The 8,211-nt window shown below is 44.6% G+C and overlaps 1 non-coding gene across 1 annotated transcript; it reads left to right on the top strand.

Moving 5' to 3' along the window:
• Window positions 1–1,166: 1,166 nt before the first annotated feature.
• LOC116551086 lies at window positions 1,167–1,305 on the top strand. Its single transcript, XR_004268709.1, has one exon. It is a non-coding gene; the product is annotated as a U4 spliceosomal RNA (small nuclear RNA).
• Window positions 1,306–8,211: the final 6,906 nt, after the last annotated feature.

Raw genomic sequence — 8,211 nt, forward strand, 5'->3', positions numbered from 1 at the left:
CCTTCAAGAGAAAACAAAACAAAACAAAACAAAAACTATCCTTCTAAATGCAGGGTGGAGGGTGACTACCCTGGGGACAGAGCACAAATGAGCAGCATGTGCTCAGTGCATTTGCCACAGATGAGCCATTGCAGGCCACCTAGACTCTTCCTGTAAATGATCATCATGACTTGCAGCACGAGAACTAACACGGGGCTTCAACTACCTCGCATAAGTTGTGTTGAATTTTACATGTGGCATTCAAGTGAACAGAGCTCCTGAGGCATTTCAGACACCCAGATCTTGTGTATTAAGGGCCTCCCGTTTCCAATATCTTGATATAATATGTATATTTTTTGAATATCTTCTCTTGCACAAATCCTAGCAAACATGCTAACAATAAATGGGCAGAAAGCATACATGCATCTCTCCCTGGGTTTAAACACAGTGGGGAGAACAGGCGAAACCAGGAAATCCCTGTTTGCTGAGTTCACCTGGCTCATCTGATTGCAGGTTCCCATCTTGGGAGGAGTGAGAAATTAAAGCCTATACAAGTGCCACAAATCACCCACAACATTGTCAATAAGGACAATTTGTAGCTGGCGAAGGGAAGAAAGAGTTCTAGTCATCACTTCCTCGTTTTCCCAGGATCTACAGTCTCCAGGTGTCACTATTGAACTAACAGCCCACAAGTCCACGGCATTACTTGGGGGGCACTGGCCCTCTTTCTTCCTCTTCCTCATCATCACTTTGACTTTCTGTAAATAAATTCAGAGACGCAGGTCACATTAAGCAAATCACACTTCACATATGACCAAATCAGTGTTTAGTCATAGCACAAGCACAGAAATGTTCTCAGGGCAAGAATACAAATTCTGACAGGACTATTCCAGGCTGCCCTAGATGAAGCCTGGGGAGTAGGTGAGCCTGCTTTCCAGACACACAGGCCTAAATCTCCCTCTATGGGTAGACCATCATGCCATATTCTCTGCCTAAGTCTATGCAAAGTTAAACCAAATTTTTTCCCAGAAAACCTCCAAAGACTAGTCAAACTATTTTCTGAGATTGTTGCTGCAATACTGACTTATCTGACCAGGTAGCAAGGTCATTGAATGGTTAGAGGCATCTATACATGAAACTGGACAATATGTACATTCTAACAACACTTGCTTTAAAAAGAATCTATGAGCTTTGTGCAGTGGCAGTATTGTAGCCAATGAGGTTTATCCGAGACCTGGTTTTTGCTAATTGAAATCCTTTCCCAATACCCCACTCTGACGACTTGCATTACAGTCGGCATTGGCAATTTTAAAGTCTTTAGGGAGACTGAATTAAAAAAGACAATATGAAAACAAGCAAAAAGAATCTGTGGGCTGGGCATGGTGGTTCACGCCTGTAATTGCAGCACTCTGAAAGGCTGAGGTGAGCACTTCACGAGGTCAGGAGATCGGGACCATCCTGGCTAACACAGTTAAAGCCTGTCTCTACTGAAAATACAAAGAAATTATCTGGGCATGGTGGCACATGCCTGCAGTCTCAGCTACTCGGGAGGCTGAGGCAGCAGAATCATCTGAACCCAGGAGGCGGAGGTTGCAGTGAGCTGAGATCGTGCAACTGAACTCCAGCCTGAATAACAGAGTGAGATTTTATCTCCAAACAACAACAACAACAAAAAAAACAACAACAACAAATCTGTGATTTCAGAGGACAAGGTGGGTGAATGATTTAAGGTCAGGAGTTCAAGACCAGCCTGGCCAATATGGTGAAACCTCGTCTCTGCTAAAAATACAAAAAGTAGCTAGGTGTGGTGGGGGGCACCTGTGGTCCCAGCTACTCAGGAGGCAGAGGCAGGAGAATCACTGGAATCCAGGAAGTGGAGACTGCAGTAAGGCAAGATGGTGCCACTGCACTCCAGCCTGGGTGACAAAAGGAGACTCCATCTCAACAACAACAACAACAAACAATATGTGATGCTATGAAGAAACATCAGATCGGCCATTGCATGGATGGGGTGGAGAGCTGGGCTGAGCCTTGCTTTATGGAAACATATCAGCAAGGTAAAGAGGAAATGTTTTCATCCTGGTCTCAAGGTGACTATGCAGCTAAGCAAGCTGACTTAAAAGAGATCAAGACTGAAGCTCAGAGCAGTGAAACCTGGGGAGCAATTTCTCCAAATAAATAGGCAAGGCTCCCAGTTTCCTTAAAAAGAAATAGAAACTCCATGGACATCGTTCAGGGACAGATGACATAATTACAGGTGATGAGAGATACCGAATCAGTGCTAGGAGACCTGACAGACACCTCCTGCACTCAGGTGACCATGAGTTTGTCACACTGGCCTGGGGTCTGGTAACTTGATTCTTGGGCCTGGGAGACAAACGCATGGCATGTGCTGAGGAAGAGATAAAAATTCCCTGATATCTGTGTTTAGCATCCCATCATACATTTTTATTCAAACCAATTTGTGTGTATAGAGCCTATCTTCAGAGTTGATCTTCCTCAGCCTAGACAGAGGTACCAACAACCAGGAATGTAGAGGTCACCTGAAAGAATGATTAGAGCATCCTCCACCACATCATGAGATGATTCACTCTCTACAACCAGCGCAGAGTTGATGTTGTCTTCCTCAAATATGATTTCATTGGTGTCTCCATGAGGCTGGCTGGAGTCAGTAGGGCCATAGCTATTTGAACGAGTGATGACACATTCATCCAGTGAGTCCTCAGGGACTTTCTTGACTTCAACCTTCTGCACCTCCCTGATGAGCCAGATGGGATGGAGATGAAAGAAGGTTAAACAAAGAGGGATTGGACCCCAGGAAGTCCTAGATGGTTTTCACAGGAGGAATGAGAGAGTGGTCCCAGAAGGCAAATGGGAGGTTCCCTTTGAGAGGAAACAGGCAATCCTCCTCTCTGCAACAGAGCATGGCTGCCATGGGAACGGGAGAGAAAGACAGCAGCTGGTATTCATTACACTGGGCATAAAGGAGCCGAGAAGAAAAGAGACTCAGTTATCCCTGTATAATTCATACACGGCACTCAGCACATACAAAGAACCACAACAGCTGCCACACCCTGTGTCTAAGTTGGGTTGAACTGAACATATTGTGGCCAGGGAATGTAGGCTTTTTGCCCATGGTAGACACAAGAGAGGGTGTGCTTCTGGACCTTTATCACATTTTACTACCATTACTTGCTCCTGACTATTCAGTATTACCTGGGGGCACGTGATTCCTGTATGTTCCCAGCCTCTGTAAGCTTAACATCTTCATCCTCATCTTTGTCATTTTCTGCAAGTACAGATGTGTTCATTCTGATATTTCCCATTTCACACTCTGCAAGGACAGTCACCCCAATGTGCGCAGGGACATGAACACCTGTGTATGGGTCCCTGTTCTACTGAAATCTCTCATGTTTTCTCTTTAACAAAATGCCCTGGCAATGCATTTCTGATCTGGAGGCTCACCATCAAGATGAGGCCAAATGTTGAAAAGACCTTCTGCTCCCACATCACTGGAGGCTTGTGCAGCCTCTCTCTGGACTTTGACAGCTCTCTCCCCCATCCTGACACAGATCTGATTCCCAGCGACAGGCTTGGTGTCCTGCCACAGTTCACATTTACAACCTATTTCTTTCTCTTAGAAGAGGACAAACAAACTTGTCTCACCATCCTCTGCACATCAGGTGACTTCACAGGCCCTCCAAGTGGCTTCTGCTATGTTATTCAGGGACATTCTCTCCACGGGGAGTGCTCCAGTCTGAACCACTTCCTACCACCAAATGCCCACACATCAACTGCTTTCTCCAACACCAAACAGCGAGGGGCTTTATCTCATTGTGATAAGTGGTCATAAGTGTTGGCACACTTGAATTCTTCAGACACTGCAAGATGTCTGCGTTTGCAGATGGAGAGAGAGAAATTAGCCTGCCTTTGCAGATGGAGACAGAGAAAGTCAGGAAGGAGAAATCAATTGTTCACTGACAGTTCCTAGGAACACTGCTGAAGATACAGCCTGGGAACCTTCATTCTTACTCCAGAGCTCTTTCCAGTCCAACAACTGCCCTCCTGTCACAGCTTCCTTCCTGTCCTTTACAACTGCAGAGATGCTGCCTCTTGTTCCAAAGACCACCTTCCATCATGGAAGGAGGGACATTTGCAATATTGTGACGTCCAACCCCATGGGTTTCCCATCTCTGTCTCATTCAGAGAGTCCTGGTCATGTCATGGCCACATATGTTTAGTGGGAGAAAACACCACTGATAAAACTGTCATTGTGGAAGTATGGAGGTCTGCAGTCTCTCATAAGGCCATAAAGGAAATATGCACAAAGACAAATAAAATTTCTTTTATGTTAGAAATGGTAGAATGAAGAACTAATAGGCAGTGTTTACTCTGTGCCAACAATGGTCCTGGGAGAGTTACAATAAATAGGTCATGTAATTCAGTGCAGCTATGTACAGTGGTAGGTATTATTATAGTACCCTATGAACAGATGACAAAACTGAGTTAACAAACAAAACAAGCAACTCGGATGGAGCTCAGGAGACTGGCCCAGGGTCCCTACTCTATGCACTGCTACCTCCACAAAGTCATGGGTGCTGTCATTCTTCCTCTTTACCAAGGAGAGCCTGTGCACACAAAGCAGCGTGTCCCTTTCACCAGAGTAATCCCTGCTCTTGATGATGCCACTTACAGATAGCACAGGTTATGTAAGGAGCAGAGCCCTCTTTAAGCTCCCCACAGAAGGTACTGTCTACTATCACTGCATTTCCCCCAGGGCCCCCAGAACACAGCTTTGCCTACTGGGCCTCAGAAGAAAGCAGAACCAAATGGAATTTCAGCAGCCTCAGACATTTAGATGAACTGACTAGATGCTACTTGTCTGCAGGATCTTATACGGTACAGAGAGGATTCCTGTAAACAGGGATTTACCCTCTTGCTGAGAAACACAGGTAGTTCTGTGCCTGTGTCAGAAATCAATAGCTGGGATTCTAACCCCAGTCCCACACCCACCTTACTGCAGATGTGGAAAAGTTGCTAAAGACTTCAGCCTCTGTCTTCCATCTTTAACAAAATATTAGAATACCCATTTCTATTTTCTACAAGTATGGGAAGGATGAAATTAACTTTGATGAAGAGAGCAGTTAGTTTCTTGAACAAGACGGGACATCATTCATCACTTTCGGGGTGGTGAACCTACAGAACGTACTGTATGTCTTCAGCCAGTAGTTCAGGAAGTAGGCCACCTGGCTCATTGGAAGTCTATTTTTGCTAACTCCAAAATTTGGCTTGTTTTCTTCCTTCTGGGAGCAGAATTTCTCAATGCCTTCTGGAACGTTCACCTCTGGGTTTTCTCTGGAAGGAGACCTGCCAGATGCCACCTTGCTGACGTTTGGGGCAGAACACAGAAAGCCAGGGACTGGGGAGAAGAAACCCAAACACATGATGGGTTAGAAACTGGTGATGTCAAATTGGTTTAATTGGGACTGAGCAATGTCTCTGGCAGCCGTGCCTATTGATTTGAAGATGTTTCCCCATTTTACTCTTCTCATCTCCACTCTTGATCTCCTTAATGTTAACTTGTCTTAGGTACTCAGTCACCTTGAAGCCAGGACATAGATACTTCTACCTTTATCTTGCTTATAATTTCTGTAGGATCTTATATGGCAGAGAGAGGATTCCTGTAAACATGATTTAGCCTCTCGCTGAGAAAAACAGGTGGTTCTGTGTCTGTATCAGGAATCAATAGCTGGGATACTAACCCTAGTCTGACATCTGCCTTACTGCAGATGTGGAGAAGTTGCTAAACACATTGGCCTCTTTCATTCATCCTTAACAAAATGTTAAGATACCCATTGCTCTTTTCCTAGAAGTACAGGAAGGATGAAATTAACTTTGATGAGCAGAGTGTATCATTTCTCAGAGACAAGACAGGACATCGTTCAGCCCTTTCATGCTGGTGAACCTATGGAACTTACTTTCCATCTTCAGCCGGCAGCCCAGGTAGTAGGCCACTTGACTCATAAGAATTTTATTTTGCTATCTCTGTATTTCTGTTCCTCCTCATGATCTTTTCCATCTTCTGAAAACAAATTCAGAAGAGCAGGTCACATTAAGCCAATCACACTTCACACAAGACCAAATCAGTGTCCAGTCATAGCACAAGGACATAAAATAAACTCAGTGTAAGAATGTGATATTCTGATGGGAATCTTCTAAAGGGACCTAGATTAAGTCACCTCAGAAGTAGATGAGCCTACTTTTCAGATCCATGGGACAAAATCTCCCTCATCTGCTAGATCTTAATCACATATCCTCTGACGTAAGTCAGCACAAACAGTTAAAACTTTTTCCCCAAAATCTTCAAAAATTGCCCTACTTTCCAGAAGTTTTGCTGCAATACCGATTTATCTCATCATATATCATGGTCAATGAATGGTTTGAGAAATTTATAAAGGATACTGGACTGAGGGATGAATTCTAGCAATGTTTACTTAAAAAACAATCTGTGGAGCTGGCACAGTGGTCCATGCCTTTAATCCAAGCACATTAGGAGGCCCAGGATGGCAGATCACTTGACCTCAGGAGTTCAAGACCAGCTGGGCCAATGTGGTGAAACCCCGCCTCTACTAAAAGTACAAAAGTTTGCCAAGTATGGTGGTGTCCACCAGGGATCCCAGCTAACTGGGAGGCTGAGGCACCAGTACCAGGGTACTCCCTGCTCTTGATGGTGCCACTTACAGATATCACAGGTTCTGTTAGGAGCAGGGTCCCCTTCAAGCTCCTCACAGCAGGTACTGTGTGCTATCACTGTTTCCCCCAGGGTCCTCAGAACACAGCTTTGCCTGCTGGGCCTCAGCAGAAACTGGAACTAAATGGAAGTTCAGCAGCCTCAGACATTCAGACCAACAGACTAGATGCTACTTGTCTGCAGAATCTTATACGGTACAGAGAGGATTCCTGTAAACAGGGATTTTGCCTCTTGCTGAGAAAAACAGGTGCTTCTGTGCCTGTGTCAGAAATCAACAGCTGAGATTGTCACCCCAGTCCCACACCCACCTTACTGCAGATGTGGAAAATTTGCTAAAGACTTTGGCCTCTGTGTTCCATCTTTAACAAAATGTTAAAATACCCATTTCTATTTTCTACAAGTATGGAAAGGATGAAATTAATTTTGATGAAGAGAGCATTTAGTTTCTCGAGACAAGACAGGACATCATTCATCACGTTTGTGGAGGTGAACCTATAGAACTTACTCTACGTTGTCAGCCGATAGTTCAGGAAATAGGCCACTTGACTCATAAGAAGTCTATATTTGCTGTCTCTGAAATTCGGTTTGGTCTCCTCCTGCTGGGAGCAAGAATTCTCGATGGTTTCTGCAAAGTTCACCTCTATGGTTTTCATGGAACAAGTCCTGCCAGGTGCCACCATGCTGATGTTTGGGGCACCACAGGCAGAGCCAGGGACTGGGGGGAAGAAACCCAAATACATCATGGGTTAAAAACTGGAAATCAAATAGGTTTTATCAGGACTGGGGGATGTCAATAACTCAAATTCTTAACTTACTGTTGAGAAAAACCTGATCCCTCCTCACAGCACTTTAAGGTCCTTAACCGCAAAAACAAGGTTCGCAATGCTTGAGCTGAGAACTGAAGGCGCTGCCTGTAGCTCAGGCTCTGACGAGAGTGTGGGAGATAGTGGCCAGTGTCCCAGGTAACGGTCTGCTGTTGCAGTAACAGAATTAGAAGCTGGGCATGTCGTGGAATCTTAGGAGCCCTTCATTCCATTGCCCAGGGTTTGCTAAAACACAGGCCTCCTGGTCTCACCTGAGGTCACAACAGATGGGGACTGTTCCTCTATTGGTCACTCTCAGTATTTGTGTACCCTGGTGACAATGCCACAGTCCCATCTCACTCCCAATACATCTAAGCATGTGCCTCATTTTTCATCTCTTTTGTGTATAAAATCATCAAGGCAGAAACAGTTTCCCAACACGTGATACTTTCTTAATGCTAGTCATGAAGTCAGTCACCTCTCCTTCCCTTATGTTAAAACAGAATTGAAGGCTTTTCCACAAGTTTAAGATAACAGCCTATTACACTGCCATCATATCCTCTGAGTCTTCTGCAGTTTTTTTCTGTATCCACAAGAAAGTCAATGAGTAATTCATTTCTCCAAAATGTTTTCTTTCCTGGCTCAATATTCTTCTTGCTGCATCCCATGGTTATGCTA

Source organism: Sapajus apella, unplaced genomic scaffold (assembly GCF_009761245.1).
Source record: "Sapajus apella isolate SASKATOON/1434 unplaced genomic scaffold, GSC_monkey_1.0 scaffold8, whole genome shotgun sequence".
NCBI classification, from domain to species: domain Eukaryota; kingdom Metazoa; phylum Chordata; class Mammalia; order Primates; family Cebidae; genus Sapajus; species Sapajus apella.